Raw genomic sequence first — 22976 nt, 5'->3', positions numbered from 1 at the left:
AAGTACTGATGCCCCAGCAGGTGATCTTTAACTTTGAGTTTTCCATTTCCCTCTACACTGTTGTAATTTTTTAAGTTGTCATCAAGCCTTCAACATAGTTCATGGGCCAGCAAACTACATCACAGCCCATGAACCAGCAACTTCTTTTGTAAATAAAGTTTTTATCTGATCACAGCCACACCTACTCATTTATCTATTCTCTATGGGTGCTTTCACACTGTAGCTGTAGAGGTGAGTAGTTACAACAGAGATTGTGTAGTCCACAAAACCTAAAACATTGATTATCAGGTCCTTTAAGAAAAAGTTTGCCAAAAAAGTTTCACAAATTCAATTAGTTGTGTTTGAAAGAGAACCAGAGACGCCTTGTCCACCCTTTGGAGTAAAGCCAATGAGAAAGGTGAGGAGGTGATCTGTAGACAGATCTCCGGGCAGCAGTCAGCGTGAAGGCACCCCCGTCTTGGATTTAGAACATGTAAGCCCTGCCCAGAGTCTCAGAAATCCTTTGGGAGGGTACTGAGCTTCCTGCTGTCACTTAAGTGACACCTTAGACCATAAACGTAATTGGGATACATGTTTGCGGTTCCATTTATAAAGGTTTTGGTCTTTGGACTATATCTGGGACTAATCTCAATCCATAACGAGATCCAGGAATATGACCTCAGCATAACCTCTAAACAATTGAACAAATGGTGCTATTTAATGCAGAGTGATACTGCACAGGCACACTTTATAAGTACATCCCAAGGTCTAAGAGTTTCTGAGGTGGAGGGGGACTGAAGGGAGGGGAGGTGGTGGCATGCACTCTTCTGCATAAGGATGTTTCAGGCATAACACCAGATATGTACAGAGCTGTGCAGACTTTTCATTAACTTTCCTAAATTTTTAAATCTTAAGATTCAAATTTCCCTAGAGAAGTGAATGAACCACAAGCCAGCTATTGTAGACTGAATTTTTCTTTCAGAAAATGAAATTACTCCTGGAGAGAGAAGAGAGGTCTATTTGGACCACAAGTCCTTCTCCACCCCCAAGCAGCTGTGAGGACTCCCTGGCAAATGGTGCTCAGATTTCGGCATCACCAATTGGAGGTCAGGCTGAACTTCTCTATCAGGGAGCAGAGTGCTATTCTAAATTCTATTAGATCTGAATTTTGCATTGCCCAAGCAAACCTACCATTGATGCTTAGTGCTCCAACTGGTACCACCTCCCAGCTGATCTCAGAGCAGGAAGGGCTCAGATGCTGAGAATGCTGCTGCACAAAACTTCACTCTCCAGTCACCCCGTCTCAGAGACAAGGTTACCAGAAAATCTGTAGGAAGTATTTCTCTCTCCTATGTGAATTACATTCAACAAAATTCACTCTTTTAAAAATAACTTAATCCCCAGGAACTGCAATCTTTAGTTGACCAAGTATTTTGAAATCACAGTTACATCCAAAGTTGAAAAGAGAAGCAATCTTTGGACTCAGCAACTACTATTTTTCGAGTATTTTGGGTTCTAAGCCTTCAGTATCTATGGTACGTAATCTCAAAGAGCGTCTTTGTCTTTTCATTTGTTCATTCATTCATATAGCAATTGCAAAGAAGTTGAGTATTTAGTATGTGACAAATACCATTCTAAAATACGAAGACGAAAAACATAGTTCCTCTCCTTAAAGAAAGTGTATTTTTAGGAGAGACTCTGCTTAGATTAAGTTTGATTATGATTGTCATGAATAATACCATGGTCATCAAAGACAAGATGGAACAATAGGAATATTTGATGAATATTTTGACATAACTCATACTAGATTTGAAGATACTTTACAAAGTAATATCTCAGAAATGTTTGACCAATTGCAGAATTTTTCTCAAGGTTATTACTTTGAAGGATATCACTGATTTGCTCATATTCCAATCTTCTTTAAGATATTTTCCACACGTTATTTTAGTTATAATGTGCTAACATCTCTTGCAGTGCCAGGACAGTGGCTTACACATAGTAAATAACCAATAAGCATTTTGTAGGTCCACTGAATTTTAGATTTTAGAAGTACTTTTAGAAATCAGTTAGTCCTGTGGTCCTTAACCTTAATTGGCTTTTGGATCACTTTGAAAATCTGCTGAAATCTGTGGACCGTTTCTCCCATTAAAAAAGCACGCATTTATATACACAGATTTTTGTATACAATTTTAGGGGATTGGTGAATCACCCTAAGTATCATCCATGAACTCCATTGGGGTCACATGATCTAGTCAACATCTTCCATTTTATAATTGTTGGAAATCATTGCCTAGAACAGGAGTTGGAAAATTATGGCCCTGAGGCCAAATCTGGCTCATCTCTTATTTTCATACAGCCTGTGAGCTAAGAATGGCCTTTACATTTTAAATGGTTACATCTTAAATGATCATGTAAGTACCTGCATATTGTCTTCAATTTTGCCTCTTGGCCTAGAAACCTAAAGTAGTTACTTTCTAGTGCTTTATAGAAAAAATTTACCAAGCCCTGGCCTAGAATGGTTAGAAAATATTGTCCAAATCACTCAGCCAATTACTAGAAAACAGAGGACTAGAATTCATAGCACCTGATTTCTCATTCACTGGTCTTCTCATTACTTCTAACTGATCAATTAAAATATTGACTGATTGATTGAAACCCAATAGAAAAGAAAACAAGGTGTAAATCTGGAGTACTTAATAAACAATTTCTTGGATAAATAATTGTGCAGTTGTGTAGGAAGTTGAAATCCAGAGAATTAAGTGATCCATCCAAAATTATATTACAAATTTGTTAATGAAGCGAGACTAAGCTCTCACTCATGTTGTACATTACTGACTTTTTAAAAAAACTTTGCATTATATCCCATTCCACCTATGTGAAATGCAAAACTTCTTACAAAAAGGAAATAATAGAATAGAAGGAACATAATGTAAAATTATTTGAACAGATGTTGTTCTTAACTTTTAATTATATGATTTTTAAAGTTATTTTCAGATTCCTCCTGTCATGTGATACTGCAAAAATGGAATGAAAAGAATTACAATAACCATAACTCTATATGTTGTTCTGAATATACTTCTTTTAGAAATTTCAAAGTACCTGGTTGCTATTGATCGTTTTCTTCTATTGTTTAGGGCTACCAGAATGGTTTCAAACTATATATGATAATATTACTAGTAATAGAGTTTAAAGATTTTCATAATGAAAAAAAATAAAACCACTTTAAGTATTTGAATAATACATAAATGCAATACCAGATCCCCTAAAGACCTCTATGATGTTTTTAGCCAGAGCCCTTTTTTTCTTTTGACAGCTTCTGAAGCCACTTTGTCCATATTTACTGACTAATAAAAACTGGGTGTCACTTTCAGAGTAGTGTGTACTACACAGGAAGACTTGAACGATTCTCTCTATAAAGGAGCAGTTGTGGTCACAATAAACAAGGTTGTTTTTTACAGTAAGACTGTCCGCAGATTCTAACTTAGAACTACACTAGCAAGTTCAGCGTGCTCTCTTTATGCATAACTTTCACTCAGGTACCCCACCCCCCAAGTCTTCTGCACTTACCGGGAAAAGCCAGAGATCTCTGGGATTGGTGCAGAGACGGGCCACCTGTCTGACTTCCAAAGAGGATTCTTTTCTAATAGGAACGCCATTTGGGCACTTCCATGGTCTGTGTACACTCACAGGGCCTGGCCAGTTCACCAAACAGAAGGAAGCTAAGTGTTCTAAGTTCCGCAGAACATGAACAGCAACCACAAAACCTCAAACCCGTTTCAAACACACCAGCTCTGAAAAACCAAGCTCTTAAAGATGAACAGTCCATGTTGCAAAATTATAGGATGACCAACAATTAAGAAACATTAGCTAAGGTTTTGTGATTACTAATCCATCTAAAAATAATTTCATTCAAACTGAATTTTGTAGAGAATGGGGAGAAAAGACTGATACTATCAAAAACAAAAAGGGGACATAAACTATGTATTGTGTTTAGGGCAAAAGAATATATATATAATATTTTTTCTCAGAAAATTTACAGAGTTGTTCTGTACCCCTCTGGGGACCTAGGACTACAAACCTTACAATGTCCTTTGGTGATTAGCTCTGTCATTGGCATACAACGTTGACACAATATGACACTATAATCAGCTCCCTTAATTAGAGTGAAGAGAGAGGATATTTAAACCAGAGTCTGTTAGAGTGGAAGGCGGGGAGAGGTGGCATGGATTTGTCCACAGCCTCACTTTTTAGACTCTTAACATTATCTCCAGAAGAAACTGTGCACATAGTCACAGAGATACACTGCGAGTATTAAAAGAAAAATCAGTTCCTTAAACTGCTCTAACTTGCCTACCATTTTATGCAACACTATAAACTATTTTATAAATATTATAATTATCTTGTAAATAATAAAATAATGTTATATGGAAATCTGTGAATTAGCAATGCTAATTTATTAAATATCAACATTTTAAATATACTCCAATTTTTAAACTCTAATTTGACATTTCAGCCTTTAAAACAGTTATGAAAGCATGAAACTGATACCATCCCTGTGGTCTCTCTACTTTAAATGCTCTAATTAGGATTATAGTTTTGGTAATTTCTGATGGTTTCTGGTCTCCTTGACAATGCTGGAATGTTAATATTCTAGGCAGTTCTTGTTTCTTATTGTTCACGTTTCTCACCACAAACATAATGTCTAATTGCACCTGACTTTGTTTTTTTTAGTTTCAAAGGAAGGATTCTACATCTGGAAAGTCTTCAATTTCAGCAGGTGTGCCCTCTTTTATGTTATAGGAGTGAAAATGTCATATGCTTCAAAATAACGCATGCTGGAGGAATTTCAAATTTTAGTAATCATAGAGAAGACTGTTACAGACAAACCCACCTTCTGAGAACAACTTAAAAAAATTGAATCAAATGTAAAATGTATTGATTTAAAGACTTTAGAAAGCTGGCAGGCAGTGAGGACCTGAAGAAAAAAGTCCCCAGGAGAAGGGAAGTACAAAGGTGAACCTGATTTTCAACTCCGTTTTTTACTCAAGGTACCGCTGATTTGTAATAGGCCACTGAGAGGAGGAGAAATTGAGCAGAAAGGGGTAGGTAAGAAGCTTAGAAGGGAAGGACACCTGGTTTAGGGGACAAAATTATAGTCCAGGGATCATCAAGGAGGTGGTGCCCTTATAGTCACCTTAAGCCTTCAGGTGTGACCCATGCAGGGCTGCACCTTAGAAGACAGGAACTAGAATACTGCGTCATCACAAGGTTGAAGCCCAATTTGAAATCAAGTTAGTTAGGTAGTTAGATAATTGTTAAATAGATTAAGGGACTCTCCACCATCATAACAGCCTCCCCCCTACAACAAGCAAAGCAATCTCTAGAGGACGATAACACTACCCATATCAGCAAATCAGCTCTCACATTTTTTATACACGGTGTCCAAATTTCAATAAATAGTAACAGGCATGTTGGAGGATAAGACTAAATAACCAAAACTATGAAAATAAACAGAAAATAGAAACAGGTGCACAAGGAGATACAGAATTGAGGGACTTTAAAACAATTGTGATTAACAGTTTGAAAAAATAAGATGAAATATAGAGAATTTTATATTTTATACTGGAATCTATCTTTTTTAAACTAAATAGAAATTCTGAAACTGGAAAATAAAATGATTAAAATTACTCAATTGATAGAGACTGATAGAAGATTAGACACAGAAGGTGAGAAAAGAAATAGGTCAGTAGGAAATAGATTGTAGAATAGAGGAGGGAAAAAGGGATAAAAACTACAGGAAAGCACACGGAAGACATAAAGGACACAGGGAAAAGGTCTAACATGCCCATAGTTGGTGTCCTAGAAAGAGAGAAGAGAAAGAACCGTGCAGAAGCAATATTTAAAGATGTAATAAATGAAAAAATCATACTATTTCAAAAAGGCATAGACTTAAGAAGCACTATGAACAGCAAACAGGATAGAAATTTTAAAAATCTACACCTACATGCCTCATAGAAAAATTTCTAAAAGCCAAAAATGAAAAAAATAAATCTTAAAATTAGTTTGGAGGGGAAAAGTTACTTTTACATGAGCACTAATAAGAGTAAAAACAAACTTTACAATAACAATGGAACCCGAAGGAAATGAAAGAACATCTTCAAAATTATGAAAGACATCACTGCCAAGTTAGAATTCTTTATCCAGTGAATATCTTCATTATCTTGAAGACAAAATAATAACATTTTCAGATAACCCAAAACTACAAAAATTTGTAACCTACAGATATGAACTAAGGAAACTAGTAAAAGAAGTTGTTCTAGTAGAGCAAAAGCGCACCCAAAACGGAAGCCAGGGTGACGTGCAGAAATGAAAAGCAAAAGAAAGAGCAAATATGTGGGTAAACGTAATAAATTGTGGAGATATAAGATAATAATGTCTAATGGGGTTCAAAATAGAAGTAGAATCAAAATACATGACAATAACAAGATAAAATACGAGAAAGAGGTGAATTCAATTAAAATGTCCTAAAATCCCTGAATCTTCTTGGTGGTGGTAAAAGTAATTTATTTTAGGCTTTAAGCAGTCAAGAATGCTCATTGTAGGGGCCAGCCCAGTGGCACAGTACTTTGTGCTAAGTTCGCCTGTTCTGCTTTGGTGCCCCAGGGTTCTCTGGTTCAGATCCCAGGTGCAGACATGTCACCACTTGGCAAGCCGTACTGTGGTAGGCGTCCCACACATAAAGTAGAGGAAGATGGGCATGGATGTTAGCTCAGGGCCAGTCTTCTTCAGCAAAAAGAGGAGGATTGGCAGCAGATATTAGCTCAGGGCTAATCTTCCTCAAAAAAAAGAATACTGATTGTAATCCCTGAGGAAGCCACTCAAAAAATAACAACATATAGGGCTGGCCCCGTGGCCGAGTGGTTAAGTTCGCGCGCTCCGCTGCAGGCGGCCCAGTGTTTCGTTGGTTCGAATCCTGGGCGCGGACATGGCACTGCTCATCAGACCACGCTGAGGCAGCGTCCCACATACCACAACTAGAAGAACCCACAACGAAGAATATACAACTATGTACCGGGGGGCTTTGGGGAGAAAAAGGAAATAATAAAATCTTTAAAAAAAAAACCATATAATTAATAAGATAAACAGAAAAAAAATGAAACAATAAAATTGTTAATCTAAAAACTGCCCAAAGTAGAGGAAAAGACATATAAAATGAGTTGACAAATAGAAAATAAAAAATAAGAGGGTAACTTTAAACCCCTTAATACAGTAGTAATATGAAAATGAATGAGCATTCAAAAACAAAGTTTTTCAAACTAGATTCAAAAAAAGTACATGCAACTCAATGTTGATTAAGAGATACACCTAAAATGCAACACATAAAAACTAAAATAAAAGAATGAAAAATATGTAACATAAAAAAATATTTTTGAAAAGGCCAATATAGACATATCTGTTTTATATGTTTATCAGACAAATTGAACTTTTAGACAGGAAGCATTATTGGCAATAAACAGGGGAATTTCATTATGATGAAAAGGTCAATCTTTCTAAAACATTATAATTCTAAATTTGTCACAGTTTTGTAGTTTCAAAATATATAAAGCAAAATAATGACATAACTAAAAGGAAAATGGGCAGGGGCCGGCCCCATGGCCTAGTGGTTAAGTCTGCTCGCTCTGCTTCAGCAGCCCAGGGTTTCACCTGTTCGAATCCTGGGCACAGACATGGCACCACTCATCAGGCCATGCTGAGGCGGCATCCCACATACCACAACTAGAAGGACCCACAACTGAAAATACACAACTATGTTCCAGGGGCTTTGGGGAGAAAAAGGAAAATAAAATCTTTAAAAAAAAAAAAAAAGGAGGGGCTGGCCCCGTGGCCGAGTGGTTAAGCTCGCGCGCCCCGCTGCAGACGACCCAGTGTTTCGTTGGTTCGAATCCTGGGCGCGGGCATGGCACTGCTCATCAAACCACGCTGAGGCAGCGTCTCACATGCCACAACTAGAAGGACCCACAACGAAGAATATACAACTATGTACTGGGGGGCCTTGGGGAGAAAAAGGAAAAAAATAAAATCTTAAAAAAAAAAGCAAAATGGTCAAATTCATTATCACAGGGATTTTAATGAATGTCTCTTTGTAACTGATAGACCAAGCAGACAAAAATTCAATATGGATATAGTCAATCTGAGCAATGCAATCAATAAACTTGACCTAATTACATACCTTAAGCCTAGCAAAAGTAAAATTCACATCAAATGCCAAACCAATAACCCAATGATACATATAAAGGAAATCTCAACAAACATCAGAAACTAAAATTATACAGAATACATCTTCTGACAACAGTGCGGTTAGACTAGAAATTGATAGCAAAAAAGACATTAAAACCTTCACATGTTCGAAAAGTACTTGATATACTTCTAAATAATTCAAAAGCTAAAGAAATGAATACAAATGAAATTAAGAAATATTTTTCTTTGAATGATAATGAAAATTCAACTTATCAAAACTTTCAGAATGCAACTAAAGCCATACATAACACTTATATTAAGAGTGAAAAGTTGAAAATAGATCATCCAAGCATCAATCTCCAGAAGTTTAAAAAGAAGTGAACCCAGGGAGAGCAAAAAGGAACAAATAAAAGTTAAAGTAGAAGTCAATAAAACATAAAACAAAAGTGCACCAGAGAAAATCAATTTAAAAGTTGGTTTTTACTGATTTATTTTTATTGCAGTAACCTTGGTTTATAATATTATATAACTTTCAGGTGTGCATCGTAATATATTTCAAATTCTGTGTGGATTACGTCATGTTCACCACCCAGAGACTAATCACAATCCATCACCGCACACATGTGCCTAGTCACCCCTTTCCCGCCTCCCTCCCCGCTTCCCCTCTGGTAACCACCAAGCCAATCTCTGTTGCTACGTGTTTGTTTGTCATTGTTTCTATCCTATACTTATGAGTGAGACCATATGGTATTTGACTTTCTCCCTCTGACTTATTTCACTTAACATAATACCCTCAAGGTCCATCCAAGTTTTCACAAACGGCCGGATTTCATCATTTCTTATGATGAGTAGTAGTCCATTGCGTCTATAAACCACATCTTCTTTATCCATTTGTCCCTTGATGGGCACCTAGGTTGCTTCCAAGTCTTGGCTATTGTGAATAATGTTGCGATGAACATAGGGGTGCGTATATCTTTATGCATTTCTGCTTTCAAGTTCTTTGGATAAACACCCAGCAGAGGAATAGCTGGATCACATGGTAGATCTATTCTTAATTTTTTGAGGAATCTGCGTACTGTTTTCCATGGTATCTGGACCAGTTTGCACTCCCACTAGCAGTGTATGAGTGTTCCATTTTCTCCACACCCTCACCAACACTTATTGTTTCCTGCCTTGTTAATTGTAGCCATTCTGATGGAAGTGAGGTGGTATCTCATTGTCGTTTTGATTTGCATTTCCCTGATAGTTAATGATGTTGAACATCTTGTTATGTGCCTGTTCATCATTTGTATATCTTCTTTGGAGAAATCTCTGTTCAGATCTTTTGCCCATTTTTTAACTGGATTGTTAGCTTTTTGTTGTTGTTGAGATGTATGAGTGCTTTATATGTTTTGGATATTAACCCCTTATCTGATATGTGGTTTGCAAATACCTTCTCCCAATTAGTAGCTTGTCTATTTGTTTTGTTGATGGTTTCCTTCGCTGTGCAGAAGCGTTTTAGCTTTTTCTTTTGTTTCCCTTGCCTGGTCAGACATGGTATTAAAAAAAAATGATGCTAACACCAATGTTGAAGAGCATACTGCCTATGTTTTCTTCTAGAAGCTTCAGGTTTCAGGTCTTACATTCAGCTCTTTAGCCCATTTTGAGTTAGTTTTTGTGTATGGTGTAAGATAACACTTTCCTTCTTTTCCATGTGGCTGTCCAGTTTCCCCAACACCATTTATTGAAGATGCTTTCCTTTCTGCATTGTACATTCTTGGCTCCCTTGTCGAAAAATTAGCTGTCCATAGATGTGTGGGTTTATTTCGAGGCTCTCAATTCTGTTCCCTTGAGCTGTGTGTCTGTTTTGGTACCAGTACCATGCTGTTTTTGTTACTACAGCTTTATACTATATTTTGAAATCAGGGAGTGAGATATCTCCAACTTTGTTCTTGTTTCTCAGGATTCCTTTGGCTATTTGGGGACTTTTGTTGTTCCATATGAATTTTAGGATTCTTTGTTCTATTTCTGTGAAAAATGTTGTTGGAACTTTAATAGAGATTGTGTGAATCTATAGATTGCTTTAGGAAGTACACACCTTTTAACTATGTTAATTCTTCAAATCCAAGAGCATGGAATATCTTTCCATTTCTTTGTGTCTTCTTCAACTTCTTTCAGCAATCTTTTATAGTTTTTGCTGTATGGATCTTCCACCTCTTTGGTTAGGTTTATTCCTAGGTATTTTATTCTTTTTGTTGCAATTGTAAATGGGATTGTATTCTTAATTTCTCATTCTGCTACTTCGTTGTTAATGAAATGCAACTGATTTTTGCATGTTGATTTTGTTTCCTGTAACTTGATTGTATTCATTTATTATTTCTAAAAGTTTTTTAATGGATTCTTTAGGGTTTTCTATATGTAAAATTATGCCATCTGCAAATAGTGACAGTTTCACTTTTTCTTTTCCAATTTGTATCCCTTTCATTTCTTTTTCTTGGCTGATTGCTCTGGCTAGGACTTCCAATACTACGTTAAATGAGAATGGTGAAAGTGGGCATCCTTGTCCAGTTCTTGTTCTTAGAGGGATAGCTTTCAGTTTTACTCCATTGAGAATGATATTAACTGTGAGTTTGTCATATATGGCCTTTATTATGTTGAGGTATTTTCCTTCTATACTCCCTTTATTTAGAGTTCTTATCATAAATGGAGGCTGTATCTTATCAAATGCTTTCTCTGCATCTATTGAGAAGATTATGTGATTTTTATCCCCATTTTGTTAATGTGGTGTATCACATTGATTGATTTGCAGATGTTGAACCATCCCTGCATCCCTGGAATAAATCCCACTTGATCATGGTGGATGATCTTTTCAATGTATTGCTGCATTTGATTACTAGTATTTTGTTGAGGATTTTTGAATGAATGTTCATCAGTGATGTTGGCCTGTAATTTTCTTTTTTTTGTGTTGTCCTTGTCTGGTTTTGGTATCAGGGTGATGTTGGCTTGGTAGAATGAGTTAGGAAGCTTCCCCTCCTCTTCAGTTTTTTGAAAGAGTTTGAGAAGGATAGGTATTAAGTCTTCTTTGACTGTTTTGTAGAATTCACCAGGGAAGCCCTCTGGTCCTGGACTTTTATTTTTTGGGAGGATTTTGATGACTGTTTTGATCTCCTTACTGGTGATTGGTCTGTTCAAATTCTCTACTTCCTCTTGATTCAGTCTTGGAACATGTATGGTTCTAAGAATTTATCCATTTCTTCTAGGTTATCCAATTTGTTGGCGTATAGCTTTTCATAGTATTCTCTTATAATCTTTTTTATTTCTGAGGTGTCTGTTGTAATTTCTCCTCTTTCATTTCTGATTTTATTTATTTGAAACTTCTCTCTTTTTTTCATGGTGAGTCTAACTAAAGGTTTGTCAATTTTATCTTTTCAAAGAACCAGATCTTGGTTTCATTGATTTTTTCTATAGTTGTTTTCATCTCTATTTCATTTATTTCTGCTCTGATTTTTATTATTTTCTTCCTTATGCTGATTTTGGGCGTTGTTCTTTTTCCAGTTCTTTCAGGTGCACTGTTAGATTGTTTAATTGGGATTCTTCTTGTTTGTTGAAGTAGGCCTGAATTGCTATAAACTGAACCACTTTTGCTCTATCCCATGGATTTGGGCATGTTGTATTTTCATTTTCATTTGTCTCCAGGTATTTTTTTTATTTCTCCTTTGATTTCTTCATTGACCTAATCATTTTTCAGTAGCATTTTGTTTAATCTCCACATTTTTTTTTTTATTTTCTGATTTTCTTCTTGTAATTGATTTCTAGTTTCTTGCATTCATGGTCAGAAAAGATGCTTGGTATTATTTCAATCTTCTTAAATTTATTGAGACTTGTTTTATGGCCTAATATGTGATCAATCCTGGAGAATGTTCCATGTGCATTTGAAAAGAATATGCATTCTGCCGTTTTTGGATGGGATGATCTATATATATCTACTAAGTCCATCTGGTCTACTGTATCATTTAAGGTCAATGTTTCCTTATTGACCTTGTGTTTGGATGATCTATCCATTGTTGTAAGTGGAGTATTAAGTCCCCTGCTATTATTGTGTCACTATTTCTCCTTTTATGTTTGTTAATAGTTGCTTTATATATTTAGGTGCTCCTAAATGCATAGATATTTACAAGTGTTATACCTTCTTGTTGGATTGTTCCCTTTATCATTATCTAAACGCCCTTCTTTGTCTTGTTACAGGTTTTGTTTTAAAGTCTATTTTATCTAAGTATTGCTACCCCAGCTTTCTTTTCATTGCCATTTGCGTGGAGCATCTTTTTCCATCACTTTACTTTCAGTTTGTGACTGTATTTAGGTCTGAAGTGTGTCTCGTGTATGCAGCATTTTTATGCGTCTTGATTTTTTTATCCAATCAGCCGCTCTATGTCTTCTAATTAGAGCATTTAGTCCCTGACATTTAAAGTAGTTATTGATAAATATGCATTTAATTGTCATTTTGTTACTTTTTTCTGGGTGTTTTAGTAGCTCTTCTCTCTGTCTTTCTTCTTCTCTTGCTCTCTTTGCTTGTGGTTTGATGGCTTTCTTTAGTAATATGTTTGGTTTCCTTTCTCTTACTTATTTGTGTATTTGTTATAGGTTTCTGGTTTGTGATTACCACGAGGTTCATATATAACATTCTACATATATAGCAGTCTACATTGAGTTGATAGTCTCTTTAGTTTGACCTCCTTCTAAAAGCTCTAGTCTTTTACTCTTGTCCTCTCATAGTTTATGTTTTTTATACCATGTCTAACCTCTTATTTTGTGTGTGTATATCCATTACCCTCTTATCCTTGAAATAGGTAATTTTAGTACTTTTGTCTTTTAACCTTCATATTATCTTCCTAGTGGGTGGATCTGCTTCCTTTACTGTATTCTCAACTTTACCAGTGATTTTATTGTCTTTTTTTTATAATTTTCTTATTCCTATTTGTAGTCTTCTCTTTCCCACTTACATAAGTCTCTTTAGTATTTCTTGTAGAACTGGTTTCTTGGTGATAAACTCCTTTAATTAGTGCTTGTCTTGGAAACGCTTTATCTTTCCTTCCATTCTGAAAGGTAACCTTGTTGGATAGAGTATTCTTGGCTGTAGATTTTTTTCCCCTCTTCACTTTAAGTATGTCATGCTTCTCTCTTCTAGCCTGTAGGGTTTTGGCTGAAAAGTCAGCTGATAGCCTGATGAGGTTTCCTCTGTATGTCACTTGTTGCCTTTCTCTTGCAGCTTTTAGAATTCTCTCTTTATCTTTAATTTTGGACATTTTAATTATAATATGTCTTGGTGTGGACCTCTTTGGGTTTACCTTGTTTGGTGCTCTCTGTGTTTCCTGTACTTGGATGTCTGTTTCCTTCCTTAGGTTAGGAAAGTTTTCAGCTATTCTTCCTTCAAATAGATTCTCTGCCCCTTTGTCTCGCTCTTCTTCTTCTTGGACACCCATAATGCAAATGTTAGTGTGCTTGATATTGTCTCAGAGTTCCCTTAGACTCTTCTCATTCTTTTTAATTCTTTTTTCTTTTATTTGTTCAGCTTCGGTGATTTCCTCTAGTTGTTCATCCAGCTTGCTGATCTGTTCTTCTATATCATCTACTCTGCTATCAAGTCCCTCCAGTGAATATTTAATTTCTAGTATTGTATTCTTCATTTCTGATTGGTTCTTTTTTATATTTTCCAATTCTTTGTTGACATTCTCACTGTGTTCATCCAGTCGTCTCCCAAGATCAGTGAGCATCCTTATCACTTTTTGCTTGAACTCTTTGTCAGGTAGGGTGTTTATTTCTGTTTCATTTAGCTCTTTTTCTGGGGTTTTGTCCTATTCCCTTGCTTGGAATGTATTCCTTTGCCACTTCATTTTGCCTCTTTCTCTGTGCTTATATCTATGTATTCGGTGGGTCAATTATGTCTCCTGTTCTTCGAGAAGTGGCCTTATGTAAGAGACAACTTTTGAGGCCCATCAGTGTGCTTCCCTCTTGTCACCAGCCAAGTGTTCCAGGAGTGACCCCTGTGTGGGCTACGTGTGTCTTTCTGCTGTGGCAGGGTTGTTTTTGCTGCAAGTATCCAGGGAGTCTAGGTTTTTCCCCCTGGCCAGCTGTTCGTAAATTGGGTTTGGGGAGCCCCAGCAAAGTTGGCTGCAAGGTCTAATAGCTCACTCCTGTTGTAGTTTTTCTGTTAAGTGAGTAGGCATCCAGTGTGGCTTGTTGCTAAGCTTAGGTGCTTACAATTTCTATAGGCCTTAGGCTTGCAAGGCCGTTGCCAGCTCTCTTAGGATTGCAGCTGAGTAGGGCTGGTCTCAGGCACAGAAGCACCCAATTGTTTCAGGCTGTAGAAGGCAGGGCCCATCCCCTATGAGGTTGTTTGAGAAGCAAAGATCTTCTGCCGCTGATAAGCCCCACTCCCCATAAGTCCACACACACCATCAACACAGTCCTGGCCCTTGTACATGTCCCGACCCCCTGGAGCATACTCAGTCACCCCACTGCAGATGCTGCCACACTCTCCACTAATGCCCTCACATTCCACTTGCTCTTCACATGGCCCTGCCCCACAGAGATGGACATACTTACCTGCCTGTAGAGGATCGAGGCACCCAGTCTATGCAGGCCAACAAGTAGCCTGAGGGTTTGCTATTGAGTGGCGCCAGTCCCTGGGGTAGATTGCCTGCCCTGGGTAAGCTGGATTAAATTGGTGCTCTAGTGGATGTGGCAGACCCCTGGGCTAACAAGCCAAGGGAAGAACTCCAATGGTGTCTGCCAGTGTCTGTGTCAGCACACCTGTACTAGATCACATCAATGGTTGCTACCAATGTCTCAGTCCCCAGAGAGGTCTCACCTCTCACTGAGATGCACCCAGAGCCCACCAAGTGAGTCTCTCTTCACCAAAGGACTATGCACCTTTCCTTCTGGTGATTTTACATTGCTTTCTGAGATGGATGAATTTGTGTGTGGGCCCTTTAAGAGCTGGGTTTTTCCACTTACGTCCGATAGCTTTTCTGGGGGTGTTCCTTACTGTAGTTACTAGCCAGCAAAGCCAGATATTATGACACTCGTCTCTCTTGTGCTGAGTCTGAAGTCTGCTTACAAAGGTAATGTGCTCCTTCTTGGGTCCCACACTCCTCTGAGGAAGGCTGTATACCTTAAAGTTGCTCCCAGCTAGATGGCTGTGAAGCTCCATGGCTTGCAAAGGTGGGTTTTTCCCCCCCAGAAAGGAACTCCTGCCTCTTCCATCTCAGTCAGGACTGTCCCTTGTTGTGGGAGTTCTTTGTATACAGTTTTCAGTTCTCTCTCAGGGGTAATTTTTCCAAGAATAGCTGTAACCTGGTTGTGTTTGCAGGAGGGGGTGAGTTCAGAGTCTGCCTATGCTGCCATCTTGACAAGATCTCTCTAAAAGTTGGTTTTTAAAAACTAATAAATTTTATAAATTCCTGGAAATTTAAGATTAAGAAAAAAACTATGGGCACCAAATACCAATATCAAGAACGATTCTTACAAAAGAGAGGCTTAACTATGGATCCCACAGTTAAGAAAATGAAAACAAAGGCTATCACAACAGTGTTAGGGTAATAATTTCAATGAAATAGTGAATGGTTTAAAAAGCCATAATTTGCCAAAATGCCACAAGAAGAAATGTAAAATACAAATAGTTGAATATTTACTAAAGAAATTGAATAAGTAATTAAAATCCTTTGAAAAAAAATTTTAGGTCTGATGGCTTTACTAATGAATTCTTCCAAATATTTAGAAATAAAATCAATCTTACATACACTATTTCAGAGCACAGAAAAAGAGGAAGAATTTCCCAAGTCATTTTTTAAGGTCATCATAACTTTGATAGCAACACTGGTAAGAACATTACAATAAAGGACCCATGAGAGGCCAACTCTCTCATTTATATAGACCTAAAACTCCTATATAATATTAGTAAAGCAAATCCAGTGATATATAAAAATTACAACACTTTATGGGCACATAAGAATTATTCCAGGAAGGCAGCGTGGTATATATAACACGTGAAAATCAATGAATGCAATTCACCATATAAACAGAAAAAAGGAGAAGAATCATATGATCATCTCAAATAGAGGGAGAAAAATCACTCAGTAAAATTCAATGCCTGTCTACAATATTTAAAAAAGAAAACCTACAAAGTATAGAAAGATATTTACAAAATCCTACATCAAACATCATGCTTCACTGAGAAATAATGGAAGCTTTCCTCTTGATAACAGATATAAGTCAAAGATGCCTTCTGTCACTACTTGGATTCTAATCTAGGACCTATTCTGACCCAGTGTATGAGGCAAGACAATCAATAAAAGGTATAAGAATTAGAAAAGAAGAAACAAAACTGTCTTTATTTGCAAGTGATGTGATTTTAAACATAAAAATTCCAGAGAATCTACAGACTTATTGAATTAATTTGTTAATTTAGCAAAGTCAATAGTTACTTGTTAATTTGCAAACATCAATTATATTTCGCACTTGCAACACACAAGCAGAGAATACAATTTTTAAAATAATACTATTTAAATTAGCATCAAAGAGCATTAAAATAAATCTAACAGAAAACAAGCAAGTCTTCTATGTAAGAGAATATGAAACAATGAGAGAAATCAAAGACCGCAATGAACAGAAGTCTATACCTTGCTTTTGGATAAAAATTCAGTATTGTGAACATGCCAGTTCTCCCTCAAAACTGTCTATATTCAATGTATTTCTAATCAAAATCTAAACAAATTTTCATGGAAATTGGCAAGCTGATTTGAATATTTATAAGGTATCATAAAGGGTCTAAAATGTCCAAGACAATTTTAAAAAGGGACATATTGGAAAGATTTTAATTACTAGATATCAAGGTTTATTTTAAATCTAAAATATTTCAGACAATATGGTATTGGCACAATAATACACAAATAGACCAATGGAACAGTATAGAGTCCACAAACTAAATCCACACATATATGGACATTTAATTTACAAAACAGTGGCGGTACAGAACAGTGGGAAATAATGATCTTTTCAGTAAATGGAGCTGGGTCAATTGAACATTCAAATGGAAGAAAAATTAATCTTCACTCCTTACCCCACATTACACATAAAAATCTGTTCCAGATAGAGAGTTGATCTAAATGTGAAAGGCAAGATGACAAGATTTCTAGAAGTAATAAAGAAAAATATCTTTATGATCTTGGGGTATAGAAAGTCTTTTTTAGGATACAAAAACCACTAATCGTTAAAGAAGATACTGATAAGTTGAACTATATTAAATAAAATTTTATGTCCAGGAAAGACATTATCAAGAGAGTCAAAAGGTAAACCATGGAGTGGGAGCAGATTTTTAGAGTTCATATAACTCACGAAGGACTCATATCAAATATGTATCAATAAGAAAAAGACGAATAATACAATAAAGTTATTATATGCAAAATTTGTGAAGAGGCAATTTGCAAAAGATTTCCCAGAAAACGCATAACATGTTATTCATCTTTATTAGTGATTTGGGAACTGCAAGTAAAAATTGCAATGAAATACCACTAACTGTACATCAAAAAGCTGAACTTTAAAAGACCCACAATACCAAGCATTGAGGAGATGTGGAGTAAATAGAATTTTCATACACTGCTAGAGAGAGTGGAATAGTAGTACAACTAAAGCTTTACTTCTAAAGCTGATCACACACGTATCTCATGAACCAGCCATTGCATTCCTAGATAACATATCCAACAGAAAATGCATCTGTACGTGTGCAAAAAAATTACAAGAATGTTTGTAACAGCCCAAGTCTGGAAACATCCCAGATGTAAGTCAAAAATAAAATGTGTTACAAAAAAAAAAAATTGTGGGATGAGTAGAATTGCTCTTACCATGAAGATGAGTGAAGTAATGCTACATGCAAAAACATGCAGTTTGCAAACAGTTTGTTGATAAAAAAAAAAAAAAAGCCAGACCCAAAAGAAGTCACTATGTGATTACATTTATACAAAGTTTAAATACTGGTAAAACTGACATATGATGTTCTAAGTCAGGAGGTGGTTGCTACTACTGGGGACAAGTGGGAGGAGTGACAGGAAGAAGGAGAATTTCTGTGCTATCTCTTAACCTGGTGGTGGTTACTCAAATGTGCTCGCTTTGTGGTAATTCATCTGGTTGTACCCTTATAGTCTGTACACTTTTCTGTCTATACATTATATGAAACAACAAAAGTTCAGTGCTATAAGTGATTGAACACTGATTATCTTCGGTTCTATTATTTCCAAATAAGAGTTCAACCAACATTCTCTTTTCTTCCTTTAGGCTTCAGATGGGACAGCCTCGTTTTCCAAATTACTTAAATGCTACAGCTCATTTTCCTGAGTATGATGCTAACGCATACTCTTTCTCACTTTGAGATATGTTTGGCCAGTGCTTCATCCTCACTGAAATAAGTGCCAGAACAATTAGCTCCAAATCCATATTTAGAGCTCATTTGGAACAAATTTGCATGTGGCATTTGTGAGCTTCCAGCTCTTACCTATTAAATCAATATACAAAGTAAACTCTGGTTGAACTCTGCTGCAGATCTTCAAAATCATCTTATTCACATAAAATGAATAATTTCCAATGTTGGGACCCTGTATAAAAACGAGACTGCTGGGGGTCGGCCCTGTGGCCGAGTGGTTCAGATTCCATGTGCCCCACTTCAGTGGCTCGGGTTCGTGGGTTCAGATCTGGAGTGGAGACATACTCCACTCATCAGCCATGCTGTGGAGACATCCCACATACAAAATAGAGCAAGATTGGCATGGATGTTAGCTCAGCTTGAGTCTTCCTCACCAAAAAAAAAGAGACTGCTGATGAGAACACGTCAAATATTTCAAGGGCAGAGGAGGGATCTGAGAAGTGCAGAATCACAGTGTCTAAAGATACCCACTAATACTGGAAACACCCTTCCGAGTAGTCATCTAATCTCTGCATGCTCGTCTTCTGACAACTCTGACATCTACAGTTATTCATTACTTACAAGCTGAAATGACTCACTGTACCATCTACCCACAACTTCGATTCCCCCTTGCTGGCCACAGAGAAAAAGCTTAATCCCTTTTCTAGACAACAGCCCTGCAAGCACTGCACGCTATTTACCTTGTCTGGAATGAGTCTTCTCTTTCCCATATCTGGAGCTGTAGTCTTGTTAAAACAATATTCACGTGGTGTAGCTTTAGGTTCCTCCACCCTCCTGACTACTCTGCTTTCAATACCCTTCAGTTTCTTTTACTTCCTCCTTCTTAAGGGTTCATCTAGAACAGCACCAAATGCTTTCAGTGTGCTCTGACCTGTGAAATGATGTCTCTTGTTATGTGGCGCTTTATTTAAGAGCTGGCTATAAGCACATCTTCTACCATCCTGTGCTTTTAGACCCAAGAGAAGACCCTTGCATTCATCTTTACAGAACTTTATTTTGCTCCAGGCCTTTTCAGAACTTTTTGGATGCTAAATCTGACCACCACATCTTCATTCAAGTTGTCCAACAGGACAGAACTGAAGTTCGAGGCCTTCACCAGCCACCCAAATGCTTCCAAGTGGGCACCAGTTCATTCATGAATGCCCTTCAGCTAGTTATTCTCCAAACATCAAACAGCCTGTGCTTGCAGATTATGAATATGGCCAGCGGCGACCATGCCAAATGCCTGGATGAAAGCCACATAACCTATGTCGAATGAATGTTGTTCATCTTTATTCTGGTAACCTGCCCAAGATATCCTGTCACTTTCCAGCCACATGAATTAGGATGCGGACTCTGCACTCACAGTGAACACAAGGATTTGGAAGTTCATCTGCATTCAAGTTCCTCCCTTTCAATTAGGAAACTGAGTGTCCTTAAAGACCATGTAGACTCCCTGAGCCTCATTTTGCTAATTAAGAAAATAGGATAATTGCATACACCTCTACTGTAGAAATTTTTTGTTTGTTTTATGATTTGTGTGCACTTGTATAAAGCAGCACTTTTCCTTTAAGGTGTTCCATGAACTTCAAACTCTACATGCAGTGTTCTGAAACAGAAACCATCAAACATCCCCACCAGTGCAGGGGCCCAAGAGTCACTCCCTCACTTCTCAGACTATGAGGAGTTCTACTTACATGCATGACAAAATATTCTAAGGTGTTTTAGGGCAATTGCTATGGTGACAAATGAATTTTATCGGGGAACATAAATGCACCTCAAATCTATACTTCCTCTCAGCAAAGGACTAGATCCAAGGCCTATGTAATTGTCAGGAGACAAGTTTCATGGTGCCATTTTTAAAGCAGAACTTGATTTTCTAGAAGCAGCAGAGCAGCAGCCTCTGCATTATGGGAGACCACACTCCTGTAAACATAGGGGAAGAATTTCAATTTTCAATGTATTTATTCACCAATAAATTTCAAACACACACACACACGTATACACATACACACACAGCCCAAATAGATATCATAATTGAATCACCAGACAAAAAGTTTTATTCCAGGCTAAGCCAGGCCAGCACCCAATCATAAGCTTCAATAGTCTTGGACCTGTATTTTTGACCTGCACCTTAACTTCTTGCCTCAGCTTCCATCCACCCAGCCCATCCACCCAGCCCTTTTTTTTTTTTTTTTGCTGAGCAAGATTAGCCCCAAGCTAACATCTGTTGCTAATTTTCATTTTTTTTTTTGCTTGAGGAAGATTCACCCTGAGCTAACATCTGTGCCAATCTTCCTCTATTTTATATGTGGGTTGCCGCCACAGCATGGCTAATGAGTGGTGTAGGTCCACCCCCAGAATCTGAACCTCCAAACTTGGGCTGCCAATGAAGAACATACTGAGATTAACCACTAGGCCACAGGGCCAGGCTCCTCCATCCATCCAGCTCTTGACTGGCTTTGTCTCCATTTAGTGGCCCTGTGCTTGCTCCTTGTAGCTGAAGGTTGATGTGGCTTCTTCAGTTCCAGGCAGCCTGCCGACCTGATAGAGCCCTAGCCTGGAACTCATCATCAACAGTGGTTTCCTTGGTTACCTAACACTCACTCCCTAAGTGAGAGGTTCAGAGAGTTCCCCTGAAAGTGTCCAACTCTTGCCAGGGAAATTTAAGAGACAGTCACAGTGGGCCTTGACTTAGCAGCCCCAGAAGTTTCATTCTCGTTAAAAAAAAAATCCCATGGTTTCCTGTTTATTTAACATCTTTGTCTCAATCGTCTATTTTGGTCACTGCATCTTTTGAGTACATTTTTTTCTTATAGGGTGAATTTATTAACTTATTCAATGAATGCTTATTTACAGGTATTGTACTTAACAGCACAGCTCCAGAAGCTGCCTGTCCATGTGATTGTGCCTTTGCTGAGGAACTTGTGATCTGCTTGTGCAACATCACTCAAAGACCTTATCACACTGGCCAGCACTCTGCTTGACAATGTCTCTTTATTTTTGAATTCCTTCACCTTGATACACAAGTCTTCCCATTTACACATTATTTCTCATTTGTTATCATTCCCAATTTGTACACCCAGACCTTAATTTACCTACCATAAGAAACTCTTTTGTGTAATTCAATATCCATATTTTGCGTATAGTTCAAAGAAGAAAAGGTCCTTGAAATTAGGGGCTATGATTATCTACAACTGATTGACAAACACTTAGCACAATAGCACAAACTACATTGTAAATGCTCAATAAATGTTTGCATAGTTGGTGGATGGATGGGTGGTTGGATTGATGGATGGATGGATGGATGGATGGATGGTTGGATCCATAGATGGATGGATGGATGGATGGGTGAATGGATGCTTAGTATGTGCTAGGCAGATATTAAGAATTTCATATAAAATAAACGCGTCACAGGGGTGTAATGTACAGCATGATGACCATAGTTAACAATATTGTATTGTATATTTGAAAGTTGCTAAGAAAGTAAATCTTAAAAGTTCTCATCACAAGAAAAGAGATTTGTAACTATGTGTGGTGATGGATGTTAATTAGACTTATTGTGGTGATAGTTTCACAACATAAATGAATATCAAATCATTATGTTGTATACCTGAAACTAATATAATGTTACATGTCAATTATATCTCAATTAAAATAAATAGGTAAGAATTTCATAAAATTTTGTATATTATCCCCTCAATAATTCTAGGGGGTTGGACCTATTAGTCTCATTTTATAGACGGGAAAGAAAACTCAGAAATATTATGGTAACTTGCTCAAGGCTATTGTTAACAAATACTTGTTACTTTTTAATATGTTATTCAGAGTTGTATTACTGATTAATGATTAATAATCCTATCAGCTATCATCTACTGAATACCTATGTTTCCAATAAGTATTTTCTTCACATTGTCTTATGTAGCTCTCAGGCAATGCTGTGAGATAGAGCTATTATTACATACATCCATTATAAGTATTCTTTAGTGTCACTCTCCAAAGTGTTCTATACTTGCATGACAAGGTAAATAAGAGATGTGCAATGCTATCTTTTCACTAATTCACACTTATCTCTTCATGGCTAGCCCAGGAAGTAGAGCATAAAAGAACCTCTGCTTCTGCTTTCCTGGAAACAGTACTACCCAAAGCAGATAAAATCAGTAGATATCTACAGTTGCTTCTCCAGTTCCTCATTACCAGAGAGATAGTCATCTGGATCACTAAATGGTCATCACTAAACTAATTTGAATTTATCTCCCATTAGTTATAGGGTCGGGATAAGACCTTAAAAAAGTATATATTTGTTTTCTCTTATGCACTATCTCAG

The 22976-nt window shown here is 37.1% G+C and overlaps 1 protein-coding gene across 2 annotated transcripts in view; it reads right to left on the bottom strand.

Moving 5' to 3' along the window:
* Nucleotides 1–19434, bottom strand: part of GPR141 (G protein-coupled receptor 141) — a 75065-nt gene extending 55631 nt beyond the window's left edge. The window contains exon 1 of one of the 2 annotated variants that reach the window (XM_046669867.1): nt 19351–19434. The gene's annotated coding sequence lies outside the window, so the exon portion shown is untranslated. Of the gene's footprint in view, nt 1–3546; nt 3652–19350 lie in introns of those variants that run through there. The other variant, XM_046669866.1, reaches the window with a different exon arrangement.
* Between the last annotated feature and the right edge of the window lie 3542 nt (nt 19435–22976).

The sequence above is a fragment of the Equus quagga genome, chromosome 8, assembly GCF_021613505.1.
Source record: "Equus quagga isolate Etosha38 chromosome 8, UCLA_HA_Equagga_1.0, whole genome shotgun sequence".
Classification (NCBI taxonomy): Eukaryota; Metazoa; Chordata; class Mammalia; order Perissodactyla; family Equidae; genus Equus; species Equus quagga.
Note: the sequence above shows the minus strand (reverse complement) of the source record. Positions and strands in the feature narration are given on the sequence as shown.